The 16031-nt window shown below is 41.0% G+C and overlaps 1 protein-coding gene across 4 annotated transcripts in view; it reads left to right on the top strand.

Moving 5' to 3' along the window:
• Nucleotides 1-16031, top strand: part of SETD4 (SET domain containing 4) — a 580992-nt gene that overhangs the window by 429801 nt on the left and 135160 nt on the right. For 3 of the 4 annotated variants that reach the window (XR_010840851.1, XR_010840854.1, XR_010840852.1), the window contains one exon: nt 13970-14051. The exons of the other annotated variant lie outside the window; for it this stretch is intronic. The gene's annotated coding sequence lies outside the window, so the exon portion shown is untranslated. The remainder of the gene's footprint in view (nt 1-13969; nt 14052-16031) is intronic. 4 annotated transcript variants of the gene reach the window in all.

The raw sequence follows: 16031 nt of genomic DNA, 5'->3' as shown, positions 1-16031 counted from the left end.
TCCATTATATATATGGAATCTAGAAAACTGGTACACATGAACCTATTTGCAGGGCAGGAATAGAAATGCAGACATAGAGAATGGACGTGTGGACACAGGGCGGGAAGGAGAGGGTGGGATGAAATGGGAGATTAGGTTTGACATAAATACACTACCATGTCTAAAATAGCTAGCTAGTGGGAACCCACTGTATAATACAAGGAACTCAGCTCTGTGCTCTGTGATGAGCTAGATGGGTGGTGGGAGGGAGGTCCAAGAGGGAGGGGATATATGCATACATAGAGCTGATACACTTCCCTGTATGGCAGAAACTAACACAACATTGTAAAGCAATTATACTCCAATTAAAAAACACACACAGACTCGCAGCATCTGTCTATAGCTGCTATTGCTCTAACTGCCCCTTTAGGTGCCTGAGGCTGGTGACTGGACCCTGGAAGGGCAAGTCTGGCCCCTTCACAGACACACCTGCCCTGGCCATGGTGATTGGGCTGGAGCTGCGGGAGATCACCTTTCTTACCCTCCATCACCGCACCTGCCATCATCAATGTCCCAAGTAGCAGGAAGAGGGCCCCCACCTCGCCCGTGCTTGCCTTCTTGTTTTGCAAATCTTGCGAGTGTGCTTTTAATTTGAAGAAGCTTAGTTTGACTCCTTGATTCAAGAAAATCTGAGAATCATGGTTCTTAGCTTCCAGGTGTCTGCAGTTTAGGGTTGAACAGAAGAAAATCATACTGAGTGAAGTAAGTCAGACAGAGAAAGACAAGTATGTGATATCCCTTGTACGTGGAATCTAAAAAAATGGTACAAATGAACTTATTTACAAAACAGAAGTAGAGTCACAGATGTAGAAAACAAACTTATGGTTACCAGTGGGAAAGGGAGGGAGGGATAAATTGGGGGACTGGGATTGACATATACACACTGCTATGTATAAAACAGATAACTAATAAGGACCTACTGTATAGCACAGGGAACTCTACTCAATACTCTGTGATGACCTATATGGGAAAAGAATCTAAAAAAGAGTGGAGATATGTTTATGCATACCTGGTCCACTTTACTGTACACCTGAAACTAACACAACATTTTAAAAAATAATTTTTATTGGAGTACAGTTGCTTTACAATGTTGTGTTAGTTTCTACTGTACAGCAAAATTAATCAGCTCTGCATATCCATATAACCCCTCTTTTTTGGATTCCCTTCCCATTTAGGTCACCACAGTGCGTTAAGTAGAGTTCCTTGTGCTATACAGTATGTTCTCATTAGTTGTCTATAACACAACATTTTAAATCAACTGTACTCCAATAAAAATTTTTTAAAAATAGGGGCTTCCCTGGTGGCGCAAGTTGAGAGTCCGCCTGCCGATGCAGGGGACACGGGTTCGTGCCCCGGTCCGGGAAGATCCCACGTGCTGCGGGGCGGCTGGGCCCGTGAGCCATGGCCGTTGAGCCTGTGCTCCGCAACGGGAGAGGCCACAACAGTGAGAGGCCCGCGTACCGCAACAACAACAACTAAATTTTTTAAAATAAAATATATACTTTAGGAGACATGTATCTATATTAATATATTAAGTGCTTGCTAGTAAAATAAAGATATTGCAAAGCATAAGGAACAAAAAAAGGAAAGTGGCTGTAATTGATGCTGATGTAATGGACTCTCTTTATCCACTGCAATTTCATACTGTCTTGTGTTGTTTTCTCTTTTTTCTTTTTCATGAGTTTTATAAATGAGGTATAATTTATATACATTAAAGTGCACAGTTTGATGAGTTTTGATAAATGTATATAGTTGCATCGTTACCACACTAGTCATAATATAGAACGTATCCATGACCTCAGAAAGTTCTTTTGTGCCACCCCTAGGGGCACTGCTCTGATTTCCAACCTGATAACTTAATTTTGCCTGTTCTCTATCCGGGAGAAATGAGGAAAAGAAAAAGGCCCGCTAAAATAATTTGTCCAAGAATGGTGATAACAGCATTATTCATAACAGCCCCAGGGTGGAAACATCCTAAATGTCCATCAACAGGAAAATAAACAAACTATGGTATATTTGTGCAATGAAATGCCACTCATTAATAAAAAGGAATGAACTATTGCTACATACAACATGGATGAAGCTCAAACACAAATTAATTTTCAAATTATTAAAAGAAATTTCAGCACATTTTAATTCTGGGACAAGTTTCAATTTGCTTTATGCATTTCTGTAGTGGTTGAGTTATTATAATAATTACATATTAATATTAAAAATTTTTAAATAAAATGCAGTAAGCCTTGTGATTAAAGTTAGTAGCTTTTGTTGTAATATTATAAAATTAAATATTTTAATTATATTTATAGCTCAAATGTAAAATATAGGTTATTTATATTTTAAATATAAAAGTAAAATAATGGATATCTTATTTATTTGGAAGTGGAGGGGATCAGAACATGTTACCCCAAAATATGCTGGTTTGGCACATTGATTATTTTGAGCTGCAAGCAGCTGAGAAACTGCCCTCTATCCTCACCCTTTCTGCCTAAAAGCAGGACATAAATTTCCCATGAGAAAGGTGACCTCCTGGCACCAGGAAGAAGAGAACGCTCTTATCATGGGAGATAGGAAGTTGACACCAAGATGAGTCAACGCATCATAGGCACAAACCTTACTGAAACAACCCTCACCTTCCATTAGTTTCCCTCATGTATTTCCTGGCCACTTTCCCACAATGTATCACCCCTAAAAGCCCAAATCCCTTTCCTTCACCTTGTCACTTCTCCACAAATTTATCTTCTTTTGTTAAGTTGATTATAAGCTCCTGAGTCTAACAAGTTCTTTGGAGTTTTTGCTTCTTATCCATGAAGCTCTCTGTGTCACATAAACAATGTTAACATCATATAAACTTTGCGTGCTTTTCTTTGGTGAATCTGACTGCTGTGCGTTTAATCTGCATGTCCCAGTAAGAAAACATAAGAGGGTAGAGGAAGAGTTTTTCTTCCCCTCCAGAGGCAAAGAAAGAACTCCAAGCCACTAACTGCTCTTCTAGGTGACTGAGAACTAGGGCCATATACAGAATAGGTGACTCATTTACTTCCTGAACACACTCAAATTGCCTTTTCAGAATAAGTCAACATTGCATTTTGATTTGACTTCGTAACTCCATCAGTTGGGGTGCGTCTGGAGCAATGGGAAACTTACTAACAGAGGTTTCCATCATAACAACTCTTATTTACATTACAAAAACTCTGGAAGTAGGTGGTCCCAGGGTAGGTTTGATGGCATAACAATGACTCCAGGGGCTTCCCTTCCCTGGTGGCGCAGTGGTTGAGAGTCCGCCTGCCGATGCAGGGGACGCGGGTTCGTGCCCCGGTCCGGGAAGATCCCACGTGCCGCGGAGCGGCTGGGCCCGTGAGCCGTGGCCGCTGAGCCTGCGCGTCCGGAGCCTGTGCTCCGCAGTGGGAGAGGCCGCAACAGTGAGGGGCCCGCGTACGGCAAAAAACAAAAAAACAATGCCTCCAAATCCTAAACTTTTTAAATTTCTCATTCTGACACCCTTAGAGTGTGAGCAATTCCCCTCACCTTCCCCTTATGCTCACAAGACGGCTGCCCCTGCTCCTACCATTGGGTCTTCACACATCTGACAGTGCTGTGGCCTGCAGGAGGAGCTGGTGCAAAAGGGCTTTCTCCTCCGCATGTCTTATTTGTCAGGGAGGAAAGAATCTTTTCTGGAAGTCCAGAAGAGATCTCTTACATCTCTTTGGTCAGAACAAGGTCAAGTGGCCACCACCAATCACTGGCCAAATTGATTGGGATTGTCACCATCCAGTTACACCAGCTAAATCATCCAGAGTGACACATTGCTGCCTGAACAAAATCAGGGTCTGTAGGCTAGGAAGTGGCTGCCTGGGACATTCCCAATGTCTGTGTAGATCAATAATTATAGGTTATTTCAATAATGCCCCGCCTCACCAATGCTTAGAGTGTGGACCTTTTTTTCCTGAGGAGACGGTAGAGCAGAGGAAAAGGCAAGTTCTGGCTTAAATCACACAAGCTCTGTGTCTTTGAGCAAGTGATTACCTTCCTGAGAGTCAGTTTTCTTATCTGTAAAGTGGGAATGAGAATAATCCTTGACATGTAGGAGCTGGTGAGGAACAACAGAAATAGTACCTGGGAAACACTTGGCATATGGTGTCTAGAACATGATCTGTGCTTAATAAGTAGTAGGTATCGTGACCCCGAGAAAGAGGAGCTTGGGCTTGTATCAACAAGTCAGTTTGTACATTTCTGCAGTCGTTCCCTTTAGAGACCTGGAGAATACATATTTGAAGTCCTCATGGAGCTGCTGTGAGGAGTAAATGAGGTTCAGGTAAGCCCATAGTTGGTACTCGATGAGTCCAGTGGGAATCAGGTTCATCTCCTGACAGTTATGTGAACTTGGTCACCTCCATGCTGAGATCGGGCACTCGTCCCCTCCCCTCCCTGATGGACCCGGCATGGGTCCGCCCTCATCTGCCCGTGTGCGGCTCTGTGAGTGTCTGCGGAAAATCGGTGAAGGTCTGGCCTTGCAGGTCGCAATCTGTGAAGGGCGGAGTAAACCAAGGGGATGGCAGGCAAGGGTTTAATGCTGGAATCCTCCAACGCCCCAGGATGCTTTCTTCACAAGATTTCGAACCTTCATTCTGGAGTTTTGGATTTCTCCCTTTGTTATAACTTGGACTCTGACATCGCTGAGCAGGCAGAGCCTTAGGAAACCGTACGAGGACGTGGGCCTCTGTGATTTGCTGCTACAGTTTCATCCATCAGGAGAGGAGCTGATGACTGAATATAGTTCTGTGCATTCATCCACTGCTTCTGAGGATGCACCACGCCTTCACTGGTGCTAGCACACTGGAGCCTGTACAAGAGACACGGGTCTTGTTTCTCCCTTTCTGTAAATGAGCAAAAGGCAGCCTCACAGAGGTTAAGCGAGTTAGCCAAAGTTATCTATGTAGTACTTCATTAGGAGTTGGAATTTGAAATCTGATCCGAGGGTCCCTGATATCCTCGGGAGACAGTGGTTTGACTCTTATGAACCAGGAACATCTTTCACTTTTTTTTCTTTTGGGTTTCTGTAAATTTTTCTCTACTATACAGAACCAAAGAATGAGAACACCCCCCACCCCCATTACAGCATTATCCAGGCTTCCAATTTATAGGGCAAAAGATTATCGTCAAGTCTTTCCACAGAAAAACCACCATTGGTATGGCATAGAGAACTTCCCAACGTAGGAGACTTCTGAAGCCTGAAAGTTAAAAACCAAAGGTTAATTCACACCACCTCTGTGAATCAAGTGAATAGTTATTTTCACGATTAATAGATGGCAGGGGGATTAAAACACGGTTTTGTTATGTTTTGTTTTTACTTCATCTAAGATCTTCTAAAGATGATTCTAGGGCAGTCTTTTGGGAACCGAGGAGAACGCACACCTCCAGTTTCTCAACAGCTCACTTAGAGGAGGCTTCTGAGATTCAGGTCTAAACACACTCCATTCACCATCATCCACAGCCTGTGCTCCAGGAATGCAAACATCCTTTTGAGGTGGAGTTGGTAGATGGCCTACGATGTCCACTGCCCTCACAAATGGCTGAGGCCACCACCCAACCAGTGGTGGCCTGCCCTAGAGTCATCCTCCATGACGGCCCCCTTCAGTCCCCGGCTGGCCCAGACCCTGGGTCCTTACCCAGCACCTCTCAGAGCACCTGCCTCTAGCCTCCTGGCCCGGCAACATCTGGGCTAAAGGCCAGCTATGGTCCCCTCTTTGTACCCGCGTGGGCTCTTGGATGCTGAGGACACTCTCCCTCTAACCGTTTACTGTGAGTACTTGTGCATCTGTCTGGCACAGCTGAATACGCACCCTGGGGGGCTAGAGGTGTGTTCTGTTCCCCGTGGGTCCCCAGTGCCCTGGCTCAGGGCCTGACACCCAGCAGGCTCCAACACTCATTGAACAGAGGCAGGAACCACCGTGGAGTGAGCTCTGCCTCTCCCGGCGTGGCTGATACCTCACTCAACAGGTACACCCCAGGTGAGTCATTTTGGATGGCCCTCCGCCCCTTCTCTTGCCCAGGCTCTAACAAATGGAACTGGAACCAAATTCAGCACGGTAGTAAGAGCTGGAGTCCTGTTTTCCCCTCTTTATTGGAGACACCTGGCCAACAGGTGGTTTACACCTGGATACCTGGGAACCAGGCAGTTGCAGCCTCCCCACTGGAGGGTCCTGTCCAGGGGGGGCTTTCTAGGCAGAGTTGGGGTATACTGGAGAGTTGGGTCCTTCTCTTAGTCCACGAGGCAGTCCTGAAAAGGGACAAGAAGATGTCACGGGTAGAGCCCTGACACAGTACCTACGCCCAACAGGGTGCCTGATCCTCTGGGGAAAGCAGAATCAGCCATGCTGAGTGACTGGAAATACAGACCTGATCAGTTCCACCTGTTATTTAAAGACTGAGAAGTTCCTCTCCTGGAGGACACAGCACTTGCTGAGAGAAAGGGGAGATGCGCCTTAATTCTGGCGTGTACAGTCCCAGGCCAGGACGCATGGTGTCTGGAGGAAGCCCAGCTGCACAGGTGCAGCCCTCTGCATGATGCATCGATACCCGGACAGGACTCTGGAGCCGCCACCTGATCTCCCCGCCCCTCCTCTGCACCCGACCCGTGCATCCTCCCACAGTCTACTACCCACCCCCCCTTACCACATCGCACGGAAAATGTCTGTTTATGTGCCCATTTCCCAAAAGATTAGAGCATTTGTGCCATACAGTAAATGTGCCAGGCATTATTTGAACCTTGTCACACATACTAGCTCATTTAATCTTCACAAGAACCCAATGAGATAGAGGTCCCTGTAGTCCCCATTGAATAGTTGGGGGCAAGGGCTCCATGATTCACTCTTTTGTCCCCAGCCCGGGACCTGGTTGCATAGAGAAGCTCTCGGGACATAGAGCTGAACGACTGTGCAGATGAAGGAATGAGCTGTGTTTACTGGCCGTTTAGAGAAAAGAAATACATCATGTCTACTCAGCACTTTCCTACTTTTCTTCCTCCTCGTCATCACTTCTCTGTCTTATCCCATTATTTTCCCAATCTTTCCTCCACCGCCTCAAAGACAAAGATTTAAGCCAACAGCAGTAAAGTATCCATTAAAAACAAAGTCTCTTAATTGGCTAAAGTTACATTTTTCTGTTTGCTCTCTGCGGTTTGTGAAAGAATGAGGTTGGTGTTATGGTCTGTTTGGAAAATGCCCTTTGAGAACGGGGACAGTTAATGACTGTTTCCCACTGAGTCCAACAGACAGTGCCAAGTACCCCGCCGGCACAGAGAAAATATTAATTGAGGTTGATTTCCTTACTTATTATTTAAATATGCTAAACGGCCCCTGAGAAGCTTTCAAAAAGTTAACATGTTACCCAAAATACATGACTTATCCAGGGAGTACTTTACTCTTTACTCCCTGAGAGTTCAGTCTCTCTGTTTTCGAAGCCTATTCATTTTGCAAATTTGATGAATTTGTACAGGAAGAAGTGGAATAAGATTTGCTGATGAAATGGTCGAACATACTCCTGATTTCTACCGAAAGTCAACTGAATACTAAGTTGCCTGTGCATGAGAAGCACACGTGGATACCCATGGGTTGGAAAATTTAATTATGTCTCTATACTGGTGTGTGTCATTTAAAAAAATTATTAAAAGTTGAAATATGACAAGCTTGTTTTCCCCGTTTCCCCACTTCTAGAGCACCTCGGCACAAGCCTAAAAAGTTAGGCAGTTTGACATTTTTGGTGCTCAATTTGTTGGGAAATAATTTTATTTCCAACCCAAATCGCAGAAAGCTTTTCATTCTGAAACAGGAAACATTTAAGTGTTATCAGTGTCATGTACTGTTGAGAGATTCCAGAATATATTAGGCAGATGAGTATTTAAAGGGGTATAAATAAGATTTCTCTTGTCATCACTCATGTAGATTAAGGTTCGGAGTTTCTCTGTGGATTTCTGACAAGCCATCAACAACCATGAAGGATGATTTTCCTTCGCTGATTTTGCTAATAAGTTGTCAGCTGATTAACACGGAGGGCTGGTCAGATTGGGGCTGTGTGTGGTTTGGGATCATGCAGGACAGGACTGCAAAGGGATTTTGATGCTGTCATTAGAGTATGATTACATTAAACAGTAAAATAAGACAGAATACAATTCACTGTCCATTTCTTTTTTTAGCGGTACGCGGGCCTCTCACTGCTGTGGTCTCTCCCGTTGCGGAGCGCAGGCTCCGGATGCACAGGCTCAGCGGCCATGGCTCACGGGCCCAGCCGCTCCGCGGCATGTGGGATCCTCCCGGACCGGGGCACGAACCCGCGTCCCCTGCATCGGCAGGCGGACTCTCAACCGCTGCGCCACCAGGGAAGCCCACTGTCCATTTCTTGAGCACTTGAGCCAGACGTGTCTTGAAATTTGGAAGGTTTCAGATTTTGGACCATACTTTAATAGGTATATCACACATCGTATAAAGAGTCCTAGCAAGGCTTGCAGCATCACTCCATAATCTAAACTGTTAACTGTGTCTTTAATCAAATTTATTAATAGTCTCATCAGTGGGAGAAGGACTGTGCATCGAGACCTGTCACTTCAGGGCAGGTTTAGTCCCAAATGAGTTAGCACAAGAATTTCAGTTTCCGGAAATGTTCGGACCTTGAAATTGTCATAAGGGATTGTTGATGAGCATAATTAAGGTCCAAAATGTTCATGCTGCCAAAGGAACATCAAATCCAATAACCACAGCGTCTTAGATAAAATGCCACACAATTCCGTCCTGGGAAGGACTTTGTAGTTTTAGATGCCACTTGCTGAAATATCTGGAATCTCTATCCAGAAGAAACAATCAACATCCACCTGTTGTCTTAGAATGTGTACTTAGTGATGTTAAACTTTAATTTTTATTTGAATAAGTAATACACTGGTAGAAACTTTAAAAAAAATCTATGCTCTAACAGAGCAAATCTTGTCATGTTTTCCTTCAGGCCTTACACGTGCATGTAATTTACTCAATGGAGGCACTAGTCTTTCATCTTTTTAAATTTAAAATTATAACACGTGTTTGTCTATGTATTTTACTTTCTTTGTAACTGTCATTTTGAAGAATCTTTTCTGAAGAAAATTGAGCACAGTATTCCTCTGCTATCTTGGAAGGGGGAAGAAAAAACACAGAGAACACAACAGAAACTATTGGTAGCTATCCTGCCACATGGGTTAAGCACTGCTGTTAATAGTATGCAAAATAATTGTCAGGATCTTAATCAGGTACACTTCTGCCATGGTGAGTACAGTTTTATAAAATAAAATAATTGCATCAAAATGAATACCATTTAGGTTATGCATTTATTTTAGCAAATGACTCTGAGACCTAAACCAAGTCACTTAACCTCACAAGGACTTAATTTCCACCTCTGTAAAATCAGAAATTTTATGAAGTTTCTAAGCCACTGATTACTTGGTTTTTTTTAACATCTTTATTAGAGTATAATTGCTTTACAATGGTGTGTCAGTTTCTGCTTTATAACAAAGTGAATCAGTTATACGTATACATATGTCCCCATATCTCTTCCCTCTTGTATCTCCCTCCTTCCCACCCTCACTATTGATTACTTGTTAAGCAATGAAAAAGTTTTGTTATATAGATAGTATTCTGGTGACAATTAACATTGTCAGCTTGAAGAAATATAGTATCCTTAGGATTTTTTGATTATATTATTATCTGTAACTTTTAAAACATCATAATTTCCGGTGATTGAATTTCTATTAGAGCTAAACTGGTAGGTTTGTATTTTGGAGTTTTGAGCCCGTGTTAATTTGTCCATATACTTTCCGAGTGTTTTTGCTATTGTCAGCTAATGAACTGATACTGACAGAAGAGATAGAGCAAAATGATGGTTGAGAGGAAGTGGAGTGAGCTGAGATTAACTCAGTTCAACAAGAAAGGTAGTGTCACGCTCTCAAAATGTTAAAGTATCTTCCTTTTTTTTGGTCAACAAATATGACACCTTTGGACGTATGTTGAAATTTAAAAAAAATTCAACCAAGGAATCGTACAGAGTGACATCTGTACGGACATATGAATGAGACTGTTCATAAAAAGGGAAGGAGAATTTTACAAGCTAAAATTTATGAACTACATTCGTGTGAAATTAATAGAGTGATATACCTGCTAAATGCCTGAATTTCTAACATAGTTTGGAAAAGTCTTGCCTATTTACATTTTCCCCTTTGATTTTATTTCTTGTTCAGAGCTATGCTTTAATTGTGTTCTACTCATTGTCACTGGAGAAAGACCATTTGATCCATTATAGAAGGATCTTTGATTTTCCTCTAGTGTGAGATGCTTTGCAACTTAATCTACTTGGACTTAAGAGAAAGGGCCACTCTAGAGCATACTGTCACCATTCTCATCCTCACAGTTTTCCACGTTGATGATGGCCACCCTCCTAAGGATGGAGACCCTCCACCTTCCTCCTCAGATTTTGGCTTCACAGGGAAAATAGAGGAGACTCCAGTGTTGAAATGAAATAACAGTGTTTATAATGCCAAGGACAAGCAGGGAGAGAGCAAGCTGGGAGGATTTTCTGGAAATTTCTGCTCTTAAAGGTGTATTTATTTCTCAACAATATTCATGGAACTTTCATTTGTCTGGTGTAGTGCTAGACTCTGGAATTAAAGGAGTAAAGAAAATTTTGTCCTCAGGGAGCTTAGAGTCTATTCTAAAAGAGAAAAGCATGAAATAGACAAAATAAACTGATAAACGTGTACATAGAAAAACAAATAAATAAATGGATACAATAGATGATTAGATAAATAGACAAAAAGTAAGTATAATTATGATGTGTGCTATGAAGAAAGTGTGCAGATAGAGAGGGAGGGTCTGCCTGAAGAAGGAACATCAAAGCTGAGATGAGAGCCAAGGTCTGGCTGCTCATGGGCTTCCCAGGGCAGGGGGGTGAGTCCTCCTCTTTTTTGAACTCTGACCCAGGAAGTACTCTGCTTTAGGAATCAGATTAACTTTCTCAGCACTCACCAGGTTCTCTCTGGGAAATTTCCTGAGCAAAACTTATTGAGCACGGTTGCCCAAATATTATTCCTGCCAAAGTCCTTCCTTCATCGCTCTACGTGCTGACTACAGAACTATTTGTTCTGGTTTCTGAGTGTAAGGAGTTACCTAATTTCAGAAGAATAAAATGAGACTGAAACTCTAGGTACTTGGTTGTATCTTACTCTGCTGATTTTCCTCCATTGGAAGATTCTCTGGCATAAATAATTCATTGTCTTAGACAAAGGTTAGTGGGGATTGAGTTGGGAGGGACTCCTAAAGAGGTAGTTATTTGAAGTTTGGTTTTAGTGGTTTGGACATCACTTGTTTCTGTGTATATGTTAATAAAATTTCTTAGAAAAACACTTGAATATCAGAAGATTTGTAAATTAAGATTTGTAAATTAAGACCATTCTGGTTTCTCAGTTACTAATGAAACAAAGGAAAAAGCTTTGGACTGGTTTTGGGGGGACACCCGAGTTATTGTACCCATTCTGCCCTTGAGTACCATTGAAATCTTGTATGAGTCATGTGCCTGCCTTGGACAAGAGAATTCCAAATTCATATACAAAATGAAGCTGGTAGACCAGATAACTTCCAAGAAATTTTACAACCGGATAACTTCCAAGATGCTTTACAGCTTTCACAATCTAAGATTCTGATGAATGTCTTGAAAAATTTTAAAAGGAACTTAGGATGATTGGAGCTCAAAGTTGTCTACTGAAGCCATTAGAAAGCCCACTATTTCCATTCATAATTTCATCCTGCTCTTCAGTTTGAAGTGCCCTGCAAGTATTACCCATCACATACTCACCTTGTTTCACATGTTTCTCTTCACTGCTGCCCTTTGCAGTGGCGTTAGATATTTTGTTTTCATATAAGAGGACAGAAATACTTCTAGATTTGAAATTTCAACTGGGAAGCCCAGAGGATAAGCAATAGAAATTGCTTTAATGCAATAAAAAGAGATTCAAGAAACTACAAAGTTTTCATTTTATAAAGAGCAGCAGACTTTGTACATAAAGAATGAATGAAGACTGATAATGGGAACAACTGGGCAAATTTTTATGTTATCTGCAAAATCAGGACTTCTTCTGAAAATTTAAGAGCAGAAGCTTCATCCCTGAAGCTGAACAATATTCCCCCAAAGCCTTTGTTTGCCCTAATATTCCATAATGTTATGCTTTTACAGTCAATAAGCCATTAGTAATCAAGAGATGTATAATTTATTAATTACACTCCACATTAATATTTAATCTTTTTGGTTGCTGAGCATATTTCTAAATCTACTTTTTAATTACATTTTAAGGATATAAATCTTCCAGGCAACCATTAGAAAAGTAATTTTTCTGCACATTATGATGCCAATTACTTCAAAGCAGCTGGTTGTGAATTCTTGTGATGATACTTGGTAAAGTGGTGCATAGGTACTCTTCACTCATTTGAAAGCTAATTGAATAGTAGTGAGAAGGGAGTGTTATAAAGAATTTACAAAGACACAGAATAGCCAGGGGGAGAAAAAGAAACAACATATATCAGAGAGTCATCCACAGCCACAGCGGCCCCCTTACCCAGTCAACACCAGTCAATGGTGAACATTTCCTGAGTTCTAAGATCTTGGGCTTTGGGTTTGATATTTACAGTTCACTGAAATAAGCAGCGCTTTTCTGTTATGACTCTGGTCCAAATCATGGCATTTTTAAGGCCATAAACAGAACTTCCCTACTTTTTTATCCCAAGAGTCTTGTCAGATGCCAGGGATAATGATTTTGTCTCTCTTTTTTCTTGAATTCCTGATGAGCTGCTTTGCTTTGGCTGACATTTGAAAAACTCAGTTCCCCATGTTTTGAAAACTTGAGTGCCAGTTCCCATAGATTTCTTTTGCCTGTCTGGCATTTTATGTGTTCCTAATTCTATTTTTTAAATTACCTCTATTCTGGGACAATTTTTGAAAGTGAGTTCTAAATTTTTTCATATACTCAAGCTTTGGTGGTGATGACAGTGGTCTCAGCAGAAGGTAGATTGAGTCATTGAATTATACTCGGGGAAAATAACTGCTTATTTCTAAAACAACATTATTTCTGAAAACTTTGCCTTTCCATATATTCAAAAATATTTGTTGAATAAGCCACTGAATAAATGTGGATGCACTTTTTACTCACAGAATGAGAAGTCTTTGTAAATTTTCTTTCTGCCCCCCATGGGTTTGCCACTGTTCCTATACTGGGTCTGAGATTTCCACCATAAAAATTCACTCCTTAGGTTAGACAAAACACGAGAGTTATAGTTTTGAAAAGACTACTGCTAAAATGCTTATGCATCACCTGGGAGAAGCAGGTATGTACCCTCAGTGTTCTCTGAGCTTATTTGCATGCCCTAATTATGTAGTTTAGCTCCTGTAGCCTTCTGAACTTCTGTTCTTATGGCAATTTTAAAAATTCTCTTTATTTATTAGGTGGCTTAATTATTTTCTCCATTTAAAAATAAGAAATACATCACACATACGAGAATGCATGAAAATTAAATATACTGCAAATAATTTTTCAAATGTTCTCCTTCCCTTACTGGTTTGTAAACTTCATGAGATCAAGGACCATCTCATGTTCACTGCTGGATCCCTGGGGTTTGACACAGTGCCTGGTACATAGTAGGACTTCCAAAAATATTTGTTAAATAAACCACTGACTAAATGGGGATGTACTTTTTACTCACAGAATGAAAAGTCTTTGGAAATTTTCTTCTAAAGGAGAATTTGGAGGGAAGACAGGACCCATTTACCTCTCAAGGAATATATAAAGAAATTTGAAAGTGAGAATGACATTTCTTTATCCTCCTATGAAGTTTAATAACTGATGAGTTTTTGTTTGTTTTTGTTTTAGGTCTTATTTTCTTATCAGAAGAATAGACAGACCTGAGTTATGATGTAAACTTCTATCGTTTTTTTTCTGGCTTCCTATTTAGGTAAGAAAATTTTGTTGAAACTGGAAATTGTAACTTCTTTCCAAGTCTGGAATGCATGATATTCCAAGGACTCCAGAGAGTTTTTCCCTTCTACAAAAGTCAATTTTTGTTTTTATTAAACCAAAAGTGATAGTCTAAAAATACCCTTAATAAGCTGAAGTATATAGTATACATTTGCCAACTTCTGCCTTTTAATGTGCAGGGGGGATTCATGGACAATGTGGTTTATTTAACAGTCTACTGGCCAACTGGTCAACAGCAGTAGACCCATACACTGTGAAACGTCTCTCAGGGTTTAATATTCGAGATGACACATGAGTGACTGTGTTTAAAAGGAACTTTCCTCCTAACTGGTGTGGTGGACCACACGAAGTAGTCTTTTTTTTTTAACATCTTTATTGGAGTATAATTGCTTTACAATGGTGTGTTAGTTTCTGCTGTATAACAAAGTGAATCAGCTGTACGTATACATATATCTCCATATCCCTTCCCTCTTGCGTCTCCCTCCCACCCTCCCTATCCCACCCCTCTAGGTGGTCACAAAGCACCGAGCTGATCTCCCTGTGCTATGCTGCTGCTTCCCACTAGCTATCTATTTTACATTTGGTAGTGTATATATGTCCATGCCACTCTCTCACTTCATCCCAGCTTACCCATCCCCCTCCCTGTGTCCTCAAGTCCATTCTCTACGTCTGCATCTTTATTCCTGTCCTGCCCCTAGGTTCCTCAGAATCTTTTTTTTTTTTTTTTTTAGATTCCATATATATGTGTTAGCATACAGCATATTTGTTTTTCTCTTTCTGACTTACTCTGTATGACAGACTCTAGGTCCATCCAACTCACTACAAATAACTCAAGTTCATTTCTTTTTATGGCTGAGTAATATTCCATTGTATATATGTGCCATATCTTCTTTATCCATTCATCTGCTGATGGACACTTAGGTTGCTTCCATGTCCTGGCTATTGTACATAGAGCTGCAATGAACATTGTGGTACATGACTCTTTTTGAATTATGGTTTTCTCAGTGTATATGCCCTACAGTGGGATTGCTGGGTCATATGGTAGTTCTATTTTTCATTTTGTAAGGAACCTCCATACTGTTCTCCACAGTGACTGTATCAATTTACATTCCCACCAACGGTGCAAGAGGGTTCCCTTTTCTCCACACCTTCTCCAGCATTTATTACTTGTAGATATTTTGATGATGGACATTCCGACCAGTGTGAGGTGATACCTCATTGTAGTTTCGATTTGCATTTCTCTAATGATTAGTGATGTTGAGCATCCTTTCATGTGTCTGTTGGCAATCTGTATATCTGCTTTGGAGAAATGTCTATTTAGGTCTTCTGCCCATTTTTGGATTGGGTTGTTTGTTTTTTTGATATTGAACTGCATGAGCTTCTTATAAACTTTGGAGATTAATCGTTTGTCAGTTGCTTCATTTGCAAATATTTTCTCCCATTCTGAGGGTAGCCTTTTCCTCTTGTTTATGGTTTTCTTTGCTGTGCAAAATCTTTTAATTTTCATTAGGTTCCATTTGTTTATTTTTGTTTTTATTTACATTTCTCTGGGAGGTGGGTCAAAAAGGATATTACTGTGAATTATGTCATAGAGTGTTCTGCCTATGTTTTCCTCTAAGAGTTTTATAGTATTTGGCCTTACATTTAGGTTTTTAATCCATTTTGAGTTTATTTTTATGTTTGGGGTTAGGGAGTGTTCTAATTTCATTCTTTTACATGTAGCTGCCCAGTTTTCCCAGCACCACTTATTGAAGAGGCTGTCTTTTCTCCATTGTATATTCTTGCCTCCTTTATCAAAGATAAGGTGACCATAAGGGGATGGGCTTATCTCTGGGCTATCTATCCTGTTCCATTGATCTATATTTCTGTTTTTGTGCCAGTACCATACTGTCTTGATTACTGTAGCTTTGTAGTATAGTCTGAAGTCAGGGAGCCTGATTCCTCCAGCTGCATTTTT

The sequence above is a fragment of the Kogia breviceps genome, chromosome 5, assembly GCF_026419965.1.
Source record: "Kogia breviceps isolate mKogBre1 chromosome 5, mKogBre1 haplotype 1, whole genome shotgun sequence".
Taxonomy (NCBI): Eukaryota; Metazoa; Chordata; class Mammalia; order Artiodactyla; family Physeteridae; genus Kogia; species Kogia breviceps.
Note: the sequence above shows the minus strand (reverse complement) of the source record. Positions and strands in the feature narration are given on the sequence as shown.